We start from the raw sequence: 14457 nt of genomic DNA on the forward strand, positions 1-14457 counted from the left end.
CTCAGCCAGCTCAGACTGAGCTGACTCAGCTTCCTTTTATTTGCTCCCTGCCCCTGGAGCAGGTGCAGCAGTAACGAGAGAGTAGGGGTCTCTTGGGCCCAACGTGACTGGTTAACTCCCATTTGCCTGGTGTGGGGTTGACAAAATATCCTTGAGATGGGTTGTATTAACTTTGCTAGATGCCTCTTGGTTAAAAGCTCTTTTACCCTGTTCTTCTTATGGAAACAATGGCTATTTGGTGAGCTGAATTGAGAGATGAGATTTTGGAACACTGACTCTTAACAGAAGGTGACTGAGCAGCCTTATGTTATATGCAGCTCATTGTGTATCACTGGTATTTACATGGTTTTGGAATTCAGTTCATACTGTTTTAGGGTTATTTGAATTATTTTTTGAAAGGTTGGGGGGGAGAGGAGAGAGCCGGGTGGGGCTGGAATTTTATATTGAAGAAGTTGTATCTGTGCAACTTTGTTTCACCTCCTGTAGTTTTTATTCGATAGCATCAGCTCTATACTCAAGGTACCCAGTTATTTTCTTTTAACAAAAGCTTATTTAAAAGATGACATCAGACACATTACTCCTCTGTTACTGCACTCTCTTTTATTGAGAGCTTCACACTCAAATACATTCCCCCATCCCTACCCACACCCAAAGAATATTTGAAGTGCCAACACAAACAATTCATAGCACACACTGCTCATATTTCAGCTAGATGGGGGGATAAAATTTGATTTTTTTAAATAATTTCCTGATTTAAATTAAATACGTTTTCTTTTTAAAAATAAACCTGTTTAAGAACAAATGGATATCACCGGTCATCAACAAGTTTAGACAGTAGGCACAAAAAACTGGTTTAAGACTGAAATTGGTATATTTATGGAGGAGATGATATGATGAGACTGCCTACAACGGCATGTAATCCATCTGTGACTGCTAGTAGCAAATATCCCCAAGGGCCGAAGATGCGACACTAGACAGGGAGGGCACTGAGTTACTACTGAAAATTCTTTCCCAGGTATCTGACTAGGAGGTCTTGCTGATATGCCCAGGGTCCAACTGATGGCCATATTTGGGATTAGGAAATAATTTTCTCCCAGGTCAGATTAGCAGAGACCTAGGGGGGGCGGGGGCCAAGGTTGCTCTCCTCTGCAGCACGGGTCACTTGCACGTTTAAACTAGAGTAAATGAAAGATCCCCTGTAACGAAGTCTTTAAATCATGATTTGAGAACTACAGTAACTCAGCCAGAGGAAAAAGAACGAGGAGTACTTGTGGCACCTTAAAGACTAACAAATTTATTTGGGCATAAGGTTTCATGGGCTAAAACCCACTTTATCAGATGCATGCAGTGGAAAATACAGTAAGAAGATATACCGTATTTACACACAGAGAACATGAAAAAATGGGTGTTGCCATACCAGCTATAACGAGACTAATCAATTAAGGTGGGCTATTATCAGCAGGAGGAAAGAAAAAAAAACTTCTGTAGTGATAATCAGGATAGCCCATTTCCAACAGTTGACAAGAAAGTGTGAGTAACAGTGGGGGGGGGGGGAGAATTACACAAAGTAAAACTATTTCCCCATGCTAATGACCATCCACTCCCAGTCTTTATTCAAGCCTAATTTAATGGTGTCCAGTTTGCAAATTAATTCCAATTCAGCAATTTCGCGTTGGAGTCTGTTTTTGAAGTTGTTTTTTTTGTTGAAGAATGGCTACTTTTAAATCAGTAATTGAGTGTCCAGGGAGGTTGAAGTGTTCTCTGACTGGTTTTTCCACGTTATAATTCTTGATGTCTGATTTGTGTCCATTTATTCTTTTGCATAGAGACTGTCCGGTTTGGCCAATGTACATGGTAGCGGGGCATTGCTGGCACATGATGGCATATATCACATTAGTAGATCACATTGTGCAGGTGAACAAGCCTCTGATGGTGTGGCTGATGTGATTAGGTCCAATGATGGTGTCCCTTGAATAGATATGTGGACAGAGTTAGCAACGGGCTTTGTTGCAAGGATAGGTTCCTGGGTTACTGTTTTTGTTGTGTGGTTGCTGGTGAGTATTTACTTCAGGTTGGGGGACTGTCTGTCAGTGAGGACTGGCCTGTCTCCCAAGATCTGTTAGAGTGATGGATCGTCCTTCAGGATAGGTTGTAGATCCTCATAGATGCTTGGGAGAGGTTTTAGCTGGGAACTGAAGGTGACTGCTACTGGCATTCTGTTACTTTATTTGTTGGGCCGGTCCTGTAGTAGGTGGCTTCTGGATACTCTTCTGGCTCTGTCAATCTGTTTCTTCACTTCAGCAGGTGGGTACTGTAGTTGTAAGAATGCTTGATAGAGATCTTGTAGGTGTTTGTCTGAGGGACTGGAGCAAATGCGGTTGTATCTTAGAGCTTGGCTGTAGACAATGGATCGTGTGATGTGGTCTGGAAGAAAGCTGGAAGCATGTAGGGAAGTATAGCGATCAGTAGGTTTCCAGGATTGGGTGGTGTTTATGGGACCATCGCTTATTAGCACTCTAGTGTCCAGGAAATGGATCTCTTGTGTGGACTGGTCCAGGCTGAGGTTGATGGTGGGATGGAAATTGTTGAAAGCATGGTGGAATTCCTCAAGGGCTTCTTTTCCATCGATCCAGATGATGAAGCTGTCGTCAATGTAGCACAAGTAGAGTAGGGGCATTAGGGGACGAGAGCTGAGGAAGCGTTGTTCTAAGTCAGCCATAAAAATGTTGGCATATTGTGGGGCCATGCAGGTACCCACAGCAGTGCTGCTGACTTGAAGGTATACATTGTCCCCAAATGTGAAATAGTTGTGGCCTGCAATGTGCACGAGGTCGACTAGATCAGTGGTCCCAAACTGTAACAACCTGTGAACTCCTTATTCAAAGTTACACAAGCTACGAAAGTGAGAGCTTGGAAGTGTGTTGCCATTTTCATAATGTAATAAAAATCCTGTCGCGATAAATGATAATTAATAATAAATCATGTGTAATAAGCATGTTATAAAAACAACATTTATGTTTCCAAGATCACTGCTTTTATAATTTATACCCAGGTCAAGGAGAATATCCCTGGAAATATTCATTTTTAGGAGGGGGTTCACGAGACTTGACATTTTAGTGAAAGGGGTTCACAGGTTGTTAAAGTTTGGGAACCACTGCTCTGAGTAAACTGCCTTGTTGAGTAGATCAGCAAGTTGAAACAGCAGCTGCTCCCAAGAAGCTCCCTCCATCCATGAGCCCTGTTCTGGCATCCCTCTCACCATGGAGATGGGGTAAGTGGGGTATAGGACCAGGGGAGAGCGAGATACCCTGACATTAGCCTCCCTCTCTCCCCCAGCTGCACAGCAAGCAGGAGGCTCCCGGGAGCAGCTCCAAGGCAGAGTGCAGGAGCAGCACATGGCAGTGGGGGGGTGGGACCAGCTGACAAAGCAGGCGACCGATGTTATAAGGGAGCATTGCACAACTTTAAATGAGCATGTTCCCTAATTGATCAGCAACTAACAATGAAACAACATTAACTGGGACAACTTTAAGTGAGGAGTTACTGCACTTCAGTAACAACCACTTTTCTTTAGTTTCAATTAAGAAAGGATGATCAAAACTAGTTCTCCCCCAACATAGCCACTGAATTCAGTGGCTGATTGTTTTGAGCTATTTATTCAAGACTGGCCTATCCTGATGACAATTTTTGTAGAAAATCCTGACAAAATAAATGCAATTATCATAGCCAAAGCAGTCAACATTGGACTGAGGAGAAACCATAATAAATTGAAGGGTTAAAGGGTGAATCATTCAAGCAGGATATGTTTTTGCTGCTGAAGTTTTAAAAGAAAGTCAAACCATTGAAATGGGGGAAGTCCCTGATTAAGCTCCTGGAACAAGTTTTGACAGCAGAAGCCTCTTGTGCAGGTGGTAAGAAAATATTTTCTTTATTTGGACTAGTGTGACACCCTGACACCCCAATATTCAACACCGTCATGTTATTAGGATATGTTTTGTACAAAGTATGCCTTGTGAGGTATCAGTCTAAAAGACTTGATCTGCTAGACATTAATATCTCATTGGACTGTGTTATCGTCGTATGTGAAATTATGAAGTTTGTATATATGTATGTGTTACTGAAACATGTTGCGAGGTTGAAAGCAACCACAAACCGCCTTTTAGGTGCATTAGTAAAAAGGCCAAACAATGCTAATGGCATATTGAGAAAATGCACACAAGGATTACCCCAGGAACTGTGTACAACAGAAACGTCTCAGAGATAACGCTACACAATGGGAACTGTTTGACCCAGATCACAGCAAAAGAGCTTTCCAGCAAGTGGGAAGAAGATATAAAAGGGGGACGTCACTCTCCCTGCAACAATACACCTGGAAACACCTGAGGGTGGGAAGTGATGGTCCCAGCCTGTGTATGAAAACCTGGGAAAGCCAAGGCAACTTGTGCCTTAAGAGACTGCCAGCCTGTTTATCACTCAAGGTGAGAACTTGCTAATTTATATCCTACCTATTTAGTGGATTAAGCTCAGTTTGCAGTTTTGTTTATTTTCTAAGGTAATCTGCTTTGATCTGTTGGCTATCCCTTATAATCACTTAAAATCTACCTCTTATACTTAATAAACTTGTTTTTGTTTTAAATCCAGTTTGTGTAATTCATAACGGGGGGTGGGGGAAGCTCTGCATCTCTCTCCACAGTGAAGGAGAGGGCGAATTTCAATTAGCTCACACTCTACAGTTCTGGTGCAGAGCAAGACAATACAATTTTGGGTTTACTCTCCAGCAGGGGAGTGCACTTGAGTGCTGGGCAATTCCTTAGCTGAAAGCCTTCCCATGCAGTACTGATCTCAGTTTCTGTCTCTCTGCAGTTGGGTGTGTCCCTACCTGTGTGTGCACTAGAGGAGGTTTGAGAACCTGGCACAGCAGGACATGGTGAGGGAGCCCAGGCTGGTGGAACAGGCAGGCTCAGTGGGACCCCGGGTGGCACCCGAGGGAGGTGCAGGGGGGACACAACACGACTCAACTAGTTCATCCAAAGTTGAGAAACTGAGTGGGAGGAGAAACGGCAGAAAACTTTTTTTCCCTCTTCTGATCTATGAAAAAAAGTGAAGTGGGAGAGGATGAAATCTGCTAGTTGTAGAAACTTGAAGAATATGATGGCCAGAAATAATCAGTTCAATTCATTAACTACAGTTAATAATTCCTCTCTTTTAGAATCTGAATAAATATATGTTAAACTACATAACTATTTAAATGTGTGTGCATGTATGTAGAGTGTATCCTCTTTGTTAACAAGTACTATCAAATTTATCATAAAGGCTATATTTAGTTGCAAATCAACATGTTTAAATGGTTATGCCAACTAATGAGTCTCTCTTCTGAAAGATAACTAAGTACAAATGCAAAACAAAATTAAAATTTATTTAAATAAGGTTTCCTTGCTGATTTAAATCAATCCACCCTGTAGCTTAAATAAAAGATGATGAGAGGACAGACAGTCTCATCCTTCAAAAAGAGAACGCATTTAACCTTGTCCTTTTGTGAAAAGTCAAAGTTTTTTTCTCCTCATGAGAGAATTTTATTTGGATTTAAATGAAGTAGCACAAAATGTTTCTCCCAGGCTCTGGCCACCCTTCCCTTCAATTAAAAAAAAGCCCTACAAAAGTCAGAACAGCAGCATATTTTGTCCTCTTCCTTCCTTCCCTCTCTCCCTCCCATCCTGGCAAATGATGACCTGGCCTGTCAGCTCTTGACTTGTCTACAGCAGTGCAGTGTACTTGGAAATGTAGCATTCAGCTCTTAGGAAACTCCAACTGGTACAGAATATTACAGCACATCTCCTCAGGAATACTAATTACTACTGCAAATACGTCATACTTGTCCTCCACTCCCTACAATGGCTTCTCATAGATTGAATATCAAATAAAGTTGAAGGCCTCAGTCCTTACTTCAAGGTGCAAAATGGTCCAAGTCTAGGAAATCTAGGAGATGGACTAAAGCTCCAGAATGAAGACAGGGTTTGACAACTTTGCTCCTCTGGCACAACAGAATTGTTTACATTAAAGGATACAACTCATCTATGCAGGAGACGGAGCTTTCTCAGGGACAGTCCAAGACTCTGGAATGAACTCCCACAGGAACTAAGGACCATCACAAACCTCATTATCTTTCACTTTGAATGTGATAGCTGGAGTCACATTGCTTAATGCACTACTCTGGAAGGCACCCAGACAACACAGTGATGAGGACAGTATACGAATTTACATAGAACAGAATTCATTTCCCAATATAAAAGGGTGCATCTACCCTTCTGTGCCCCCTGCTGGCCAAACATGGCTCTGCAAAGGCCTGCCTTGGTTTCCCCTTCATTCAGGCGCCTCATTAACTTCACAATCACTTGCGTTGACTAACAACATCCCTTCTCGGGGGTCCGGCTTACTAACATGAAATCAACTCAAAAATAAAGTCTCTTCTGCCCTGTCTCCACTGGACGCAGCAACTTATCCATGAGATCTACCTTTTTAAAATTCGTTTCACCCCAGTCCCAAGGGTCTGTCATCCTGTTCTCCCTGCACTTCTTAGAACAGAGTTTGGCCTTCTCAGTCTTCTCCGCAGGCTTCCTTCCCTGCTGGTATCTTCCCTCTGGCTGACTAAGAAGGCTCCTGCAGGGCCTTGATTCTCTGTGGTATTTGCAAAGCACCTGCCAACATGCAGCACCTTCCCTGACTGGTCACCTGACTCAGTCACATGACTTTCATTTTCCCCACTTGGAGAGGTGAGTTAGCTGTGTCATAGGTGGACTGAGGCCCATGTCTTCTTAAGGGGCCAGTCATCCTGGGACACCAAAATTATGAGGTTAGTCCTACAGGTCTTGAGAATCTTGATTTCATGTTCTTTATTTATTTTGTGTTCAAGTTTTCCAGAACACTTACAGAATGTCAACAGGAGTTTGTTGCAATAGGTTACAAGAAGGCAACTCGTCCAGAGTTTCATCTCTGCTTGCCAGTCTCTTGAAATGACACCCATTTAGATTGAAGTTTAGTAAAAGGGGGGAAATTAGGAGATTAAAAATTGGTTTTAACTTCAAAATTGAGAAACTTTAGGCTTAGATTGCTCTTCAAGAACTAGGTTAACCAAAGTAAAGCAGCACAGATTGAAGCTGGCAAAATGTACACCAAGCTAATTAAAGTATTTTGCTTTCAACATTTGATTAAATAAAATGCATCAGGTGGAATATTTCTCAATCAATTAAGAGTGTGTGCTAAATCTTGCTCAAAATTACTGACTGCATGAGAAAAGGGGTATGATGTCAGGAATACATATACATTACTCTCATTAAGCCTTATTAAATAAAAATAGGAATTACTGTTTTTTGGAAGTAAAGTATTAAAAATCAAGGATTAAATCAAAGGGACTGTATTAGTCAAGAGATTACTAATAGAGGTAAAAGACCATCTAATCTAAATCACCAGTTAGATTCTAATTGATGTCAGTAGTTACCAGAAGTTGTTACTACCAATTCCTCTTCAACAGCCACATACATAAAGCAAGTTGCTGATCAAAATTCAGTTTCCATTGTACAAAATATCCATTTTTTTTAAAAAAGCCCACAACTTTTATACCAGCAAACTCAGAAGAAAGATTAGCAATTAAATGTCATGGCATGGAGACTGACCTATCCCTCTGACTGCTGCAAGTGGTCTCCCAAGAACTGGGTTGATGCATACAGATGTGGAAGCTTCAATTATCTTTGCCTGCACTGTTCTGATTCTGTGGAAGAAAAGAGCACTTGTCTCCAATGCACACATTACTTTTTTTGTAAAGGGATTATATTTTTTAATGAATATACTATCCTGCACATATGTAGAGCTCTAATAAATTGATTTTTTTAATCCTAGAGTTACCACACTATTAGCACCACTGTAATATTCTAATTACATTCTAATTCTAACTTCACATATTGAGTCTGTAAGAATGTATACAGTACATGCTGGTTATCTGGTGCTGTTTCTGCTTGTCCATTACAGTCGCTGTATTCTAGAAAGCATAAAACGTGTCTAGTGTAGAACAACTGATTGACAGTTAGATTGTATAGTTGATTCTATTTGCTACTTTATATTTATTCTTCAATCAAAATAAACAGAAGACAATGTTTTCTGCTGAAATAAAAGGAGAAGGAATCCTATTAGTAAGACTGGAGAATTTACATTTTCAGTGCAAGGGCATATAAAAACAAATGTTATTGCATGACAACATTTACAAAAAATGTGCTTGTTTTAGGAATAATTTTACATCTTAAATTAAAAATTATACAGCTTCTCAAAACAGACTCCTGTATTTGCATATTCCACAGTCCATTACATCCAAAGCAAAGTGTTCTAAATTTAAATGTTTGATTAGGAAATTCTGCTTTTGACCACTATAAACTGAGTCTATTTTAAGTACAGTGCACTGTAATGTATTTCATAAAAAAACAGAACAATCCACTTTCTGTACATGATTTTTCTTTTAGGTCCTTATGGTACCCTAATCTGATCCTTCCTTTTCTCCTCAATCTGCCATTGTCTACATCTCTTCTAGTCTTCCACCTTTTTGTCATTCCTTAACTCTCCCAATCTCATGAAAAATATACTGAATCAGGAAGAAGAGCTTAAAGCAATTTGCCTGTTTCTGTTTCCATCTTTCCAGCCAACATACTTGTACACTGTCAGAATATCCTCTCTCCATTCTCCAAATCTATCAACATGATAATTTGTGAGAGAAGAGATGCTGTCTAGATAGACACATGGTTAGTTGGATCACAGCACCAAAGAGAGTGCAATACCTGAATGAAATACCAGAAAACCAGCTTCTGTTACACCAGTGGTGAGCAACCTGCGGCCTGCATGCGGCCCATCAGGGTAATCCACTGGCACGCCGCAAGACAGTTTGTTTACCGTTGGCTTTCAACACTGGTTCTCCATTTGTAAGGTAACTCCCTTCTCTTCCTGTGCCAATATATATTTATGCCTGTATCTGCAATTTTCACTACATGCATCTGAAGAAGTAGGTTTTTACCCACGAAAGCTTATGCCCAAATAAATCTGTTAGTCTTTAAAAAGTGCCACCAGACTTCTCATTGTTTTTGTGGATACAGACTAACATGGCTACCCCTCTAATACTTGGTACCATGCAAGGCACTGAATTTAGCTGTATGAAGTGGAAATCCATCAACTTCATGAAAAAACTTGCACAGATACAGACAGACTTCATCTTCCTTTCCAAGTGTAAACGGATGGATATCATACCAAATGGACAGAAGGTAAAAAATCCATTGCAATCGACATAATACACTGACTATGGTGAGACATTATGCCACACTCTCAAAAAACTGATGAACCACCTCATCAGCATCCTGTACAGCAAACAGGAGACTGTCATACAAAACCAACTTTCCACACAAACTTCCATGTGGCTGGACTTCACAAAAACGAGACAAACCATTTACAACACACACTTTACTTCCCTACAGAGGAAAAAGGACAGTAAACTATCTAAACTCCTACATGCCACAAGGGGCTACAACAGTGGTACACTTCACTCACCCAACAATATTGATAATCTATCCAACCACACACTTGGCCCGGCAGAAGAGTCTGTCCTATCTCGGGAACTCTCTTTCTGCCCCACCACCCTCACACACGATACAGTTCTGCAGTGATCTGGAAGCCTACTTTTGCCGTCTCCGACTCAAGGAATATTTTCAACACACCACTGAACAGTGCACTGACCTACAGGAACCCTCCTACCAACACTACAAGAAGAAGAATTCTGTATGGACTCCTCCTGACAATCGGAATGACAGAACACAACGCCATCCACAGCCTCAGAAACAACTCTGACATTATAATCCAAAGGGCTGACAAACGAGGTGCTGTAGTCATCGTGAACAGGTTGGATTATGAACAAGAGGCTGCCAGACAAGTCTCCAACACCACATTCTACCGGCCACTATCCTCTGATCCCACTGAGGAGTACCAAAAGAAACTATACCATCTGCTCAAGAAACTCCCTGCTACCGCACGGGAACAAATCCACACAGACACACCCCTAGAGCCCCGACCAGGGGTATTCTAGCTATAAGATCCATAAACCTGGAAATCCTGGACACCCCACCATCTCAGGCACTGACACGCTTACAGCAGGATTATTTGGCTATTTGGACTCTCTCCTCAGACCCAACGCTACCAGCACTCCTAGCTATCTTCAAGACACCACCGACTTCCTGAGGAAACTACAATGCATTGGTGATCTTCCTGAAAACACCATTGTAGCGGAGTGATTACCCGCTCCTGCCCTTCGGGGCTTAAAACAGCCCAGGAGAGGGCTGCGGCTGGGGCAAGAAGCCTGGACTGATTGGAAGAAAGCAGGCTCAGCTGTGGACAGGTCCCAATCAGGCCCAGCTGGCCCCTATAAAAGGCTGTGAGTCAGGAGCCCAAACAGTCTCTCTCTGGCTGTAGAGGGAGATGGGCCTGGCCTAGACATAGGGTACCGGAGTGGAGCAGGGCTGGGGAAAGGCAGAGGAGCTGGAGAGCTCCTGCCTGGAAAGCCCCAGGCTGCGGCCTAGGGTAAGGCCAAGAGGTACTGGGGGTTGCAGGGGGCACCCCAGGGATAGGCAAAGGCAGCAGGTCCAAACCCCTTTGCCTAGGATGAGTGGCTGATACAGCAGTCTGCCCCAGTGAATGGGGGCTAGATGGAGACTGGGCAGTAGCCAAAACTGAGGCAAAGTGGGGATAGTGGGTAGGGGGTTCCCAGGGAGGGGATACCCAGATTGGTGGGGTACTGCCAGGGGGCAGCACCCCAGTTAAAAGGGCACTGGGGTCCAGGGAGGGACACGGGGGGCCTAGAGGACAGGCGGATCACTGGCCTGCAGAGGGCGCTCCTGGCTGGAAGTGAGCTAATTCCCGAGGACGACCAGCAGGAGGCACCCGCAGGGGTGAGTCCGCTCCTCTACAACCATCCTGGCCACCATGGATGTAGAACCTCTTTACAACAATATTCCACACGAGGATGGACTACAAGCTGTCAGGAACAGTATCCCTGATGAGGCCAGAGCACACCTGGTGGCTGAGCTTTATGACTTTGTCCTCATCCACAACCATTTCAGATTTGGGGACAACTTATACCTTCAAGTCAACGGAACTGCTATGGTACCCGCATGGCCCCATAGTATGCCAACATTTTTATGGCTGACTTAAAACAACGCTTCCTCAACTCTCGTCCCCTAGTGCCCCCCTCCTCTACTTACACTACATTGATGACATATTCATCATATGGATCCACGGGAAGGAGGCCCTTGAAGAATTCTACCTGGATTTCAACAATTTCCACCCCACCATCAACCTCAGCCTGGACCAGTCCACACAAGAGATCCACTTCCTGGACACTACAGTGATGGTCACAAACACCATCCTATACCGGAAACCTACTGACCGCTATACTTACCTACATGCCTTCAGCTTCCATCCAGGATACGTCACACAATCCATTGTCTACAGCCAAGCTCTATGATACAACTGCATTTGCCCCAATCCTTCAGACAGAGACAAACACCTACAAGATCTCTATCAAGCATTCTTACAACTACAATATCCACTTGGGGAAGTGAGGAAACTGATTGACAGAGTGAGACGGGTACGCAGAAGTCACCTACTACAGGACAGAGCCAACAAAGAAAACAACAGAACACCACTGGCCATCACGTACAATCCCTAGCTCAAACCTCTCCAACGCATCATAAACAATCTACAGACTATCCTGGAAAACGACTCCCACCCTCACCGGCCAATCCTCACTTACAGACAGCCCCCAAAACTTGAAGCAAATACTCACCAGCAACTACACAGGAACCAATCCCCGTAACAATCCCCGTTGCCTTCTCTGTCCCCATATCTACTCTACCACCACCATCATAGGACTCAACACCAGCCATACCTGCACATCTACTATTGCTCATTCACCTGCACATCTACTAATGTGACATATGCCATCATGTGCCCCTCTGCCATGTACATTGGCCAAACCGGACAGTCTCTACACAAAAGAATAAATGGACACAAATCAGACATCAAGAATTATAACGTTCAAAAACCAGTCGGAGAACACTTCAGTCTCCCTGGACACTCAATAACAGATTTAAAAGTAGCCATTCTTCAACAAAAAAAACCTTCAAAAACAGACTTCTAAGAGAAACTGAAGAGCTACAATTCATTTGCAAACTTAACACCATCAATTTGGGCTTGAATAGGGACTAGGAGTTGCTGGCTCACTACAAAAGCAATTTTTCCTCTCTTGGTATTGATACCTCCTTTTCAATTATTGAGTGTGGATCACATCCACCCTGACTGAATTGGCCTTCAACATTGGTTCTCCACTTGTAAGTTAACTCCCTTCTCTTCCTGTGCCAATATATATATTTATGCCTGTATCTGTAATTTTCACTCCATGCATCTGAAGAAGTGAGGGTTTTTTTTTTTACCTACAAGAGCTTATGCCCAAATAAATCTGTTAGTCTTGAAAGTGCCACCGGACTCCTCATTGCTTTTGTGGATACAGACTAACAGAGCTACCCCTCTGATACTTTGTTTACCGTGACCATCCACAGGCACGGCCGCCTGCAGCAACCAGTGGCCACGGTTCGTTGTTTCCGGACAATGGGAGCTGCGGGCGGTCATGCCTGCAGATGGTCAGTGTAAACAAACTGTCTCATGGCCTGCCAGAGGACTACCCTGATGGGCCACAGGTAGCCCACCACTGTGTTACACCCTGGGTCCAGGACATCTGCTCCACCTTTAGTTTTCCCTCATATAGCATGACATAGATGTACTATATAGGGATGTAAAAGGTTAAACAGTTAAACGGTAAGCATAGGTTTACCGTTAACTGGACCTTAACCATTAACCCTGGCCAGGCCAGCCAGAGCAGCCCCGGCCACGTCAGGCTGGGCCGGACAGAGGGACCCCAGAGCCCCTGGGTGGGCTGGAGTGGTCCCAGCCCCAGCAGTACCCCCAGCCCCTGCAGCCCCGCGCCAGCGTGCCGGAGGAACCCCAGCCCCAGCCGTGCCAGGCCAGTCAAGGGAACCGTGGTTAACGATTAACCATTTAAACAATTTTAATCATTTAACCGATTAACTGTTTTAACCGATATTTACATCCCTATACTATACTAATCTCAACTACAACCAAAGAACTGAGAAACAAGGTGAGGAAATCCAGTGAAACAGCAAGAATGAAGTCCCTAGGTATAGAGAAGAAAAACTGTTTATTTCAAAATAGTGATAAGGAAGAGGAGGGATCCAAGACAACTGACTCTTACACAATTACGTGAATACAAAACGTCCAAACTTTAAGACCCAAACTTCAGGAAAACAATTAAAGCATACACTTTTATTGGATAATAGGTCTCAGTTGTTGCTTCTCAACTGTTGCTTAAATTACTCCTTCATGCTCTAAACAGTGGTAAGGAAGATTAAAAAAAACAGAAATTGTATAAAATATCTATTATAAAATGAATAGCTATTAGAAGTATCACACAAATCAAGAAGATGACATATACCAAAAGGTCACATCTTTGCATATAGTCAATTTTGCCATCGACTGCTGTCTAAATTCTCAATCCTGCGAACACACAGACAAGAATGTGCCTGACTTTAAATATATGAGTAGTCCCAATGAAGTAGACAGGACTACTTTCATGGTTAAAGTTAAGCATATTTGCAAGTGTCTGCAGGACTAGGGCTTAATAAGGATACTTAAACAGGAATTTGTAATGAGAAATATGGTAGAACCCACAGAGAAGCAATAGGAAGCGCCTGTATGACAGAATGAACCACCTCCCCTCTCTTTAACGTTTTTCAAGCTCATATTCTAAAGTGGATACAGAACGAAAGTTTAGGGAACACATAGAAAGTAGAATATTTTATATTTGTTCCCATTTTTACATTGATGTTTGTTTTTAAAAAGTAACATTTATTAAAAAGAATTTGTTAAACTCCTTGAATTTTCTTAGTATACATATTTCTGAGAATGACTATTTCCTCTGGTATGTCTGACCACAAGATCCTGTATCTATAGACAGTGAAGCTTTGTCATCGCATGAACTCTGATACTTCAAAAATATTTTGTCTTTGTATTTTTATCTGTGTGTTTTTTTTATTAAAACAGTGCTCAGAATTGCTCAATGTTTAATGCCAAGCTACAAATAGGAAATAAATTAATGTAAAACAGATTGCGGTACAACTGAAAAAGCTCTCTAATTCCCTCTATACAGCATACTTGACATACTTTGGAAAGATTATTAAAGTGAGGAATTGAGAGTACCAGTTCCACTTTAGCTTTAGTAAATGCTTCATTATATTTCCCACCACTGCTGCTTAAAAAGACAAAAGATATCACTGAGGTAACCAAAATGTTCCCTTAATAATT

At 42.5% G+C, this 14457-nt stretch overlaps 1 protein-coding gene across 5 annotated transcripts in view; it reads right to left on the reverse strand.

The window, feature by feature from the left end:
• Nucleotides 1–14457, reverse strand: part of ROCK2 (Rho associated coiled-coil containing protein kinase 2) — a 176652-nt gene that overhangs the window by 126818 nt on the left and 35377 nt on the right. Inside the window, exon 1 of one of the 5 annotated variants that reach the window (XM_039529815.1) lies at nucleotides 7671–7689. The exons of the other annotated variants lie outside the window; for them this stretch is intronic. The gene's annotated coding sequence lies outside the window, so the exon portion shown is untranslated. Of the gene's footprint in view, nucleotides 1–7670; nucleotides 7690–14457 lie in introns of those variants that run through there. 5 annotated transcript variants of the gene reach the window in all.

Source organism: Mauremys reevesii, linkage group 3, assembly GCF_016161935.1.
Source record: "Mauremys reevesii isolate NIE-2019 linkage group 3, ASM1616193v1, whole genome shotgun sequence".
In the NCBI taxonomy this organism is placed as follows: domain Eukaryota; kingdom Metazoa; phylum Chordata; order Testudines; family Geoemydidae; genus Mauremys; species Mauremys reevesii.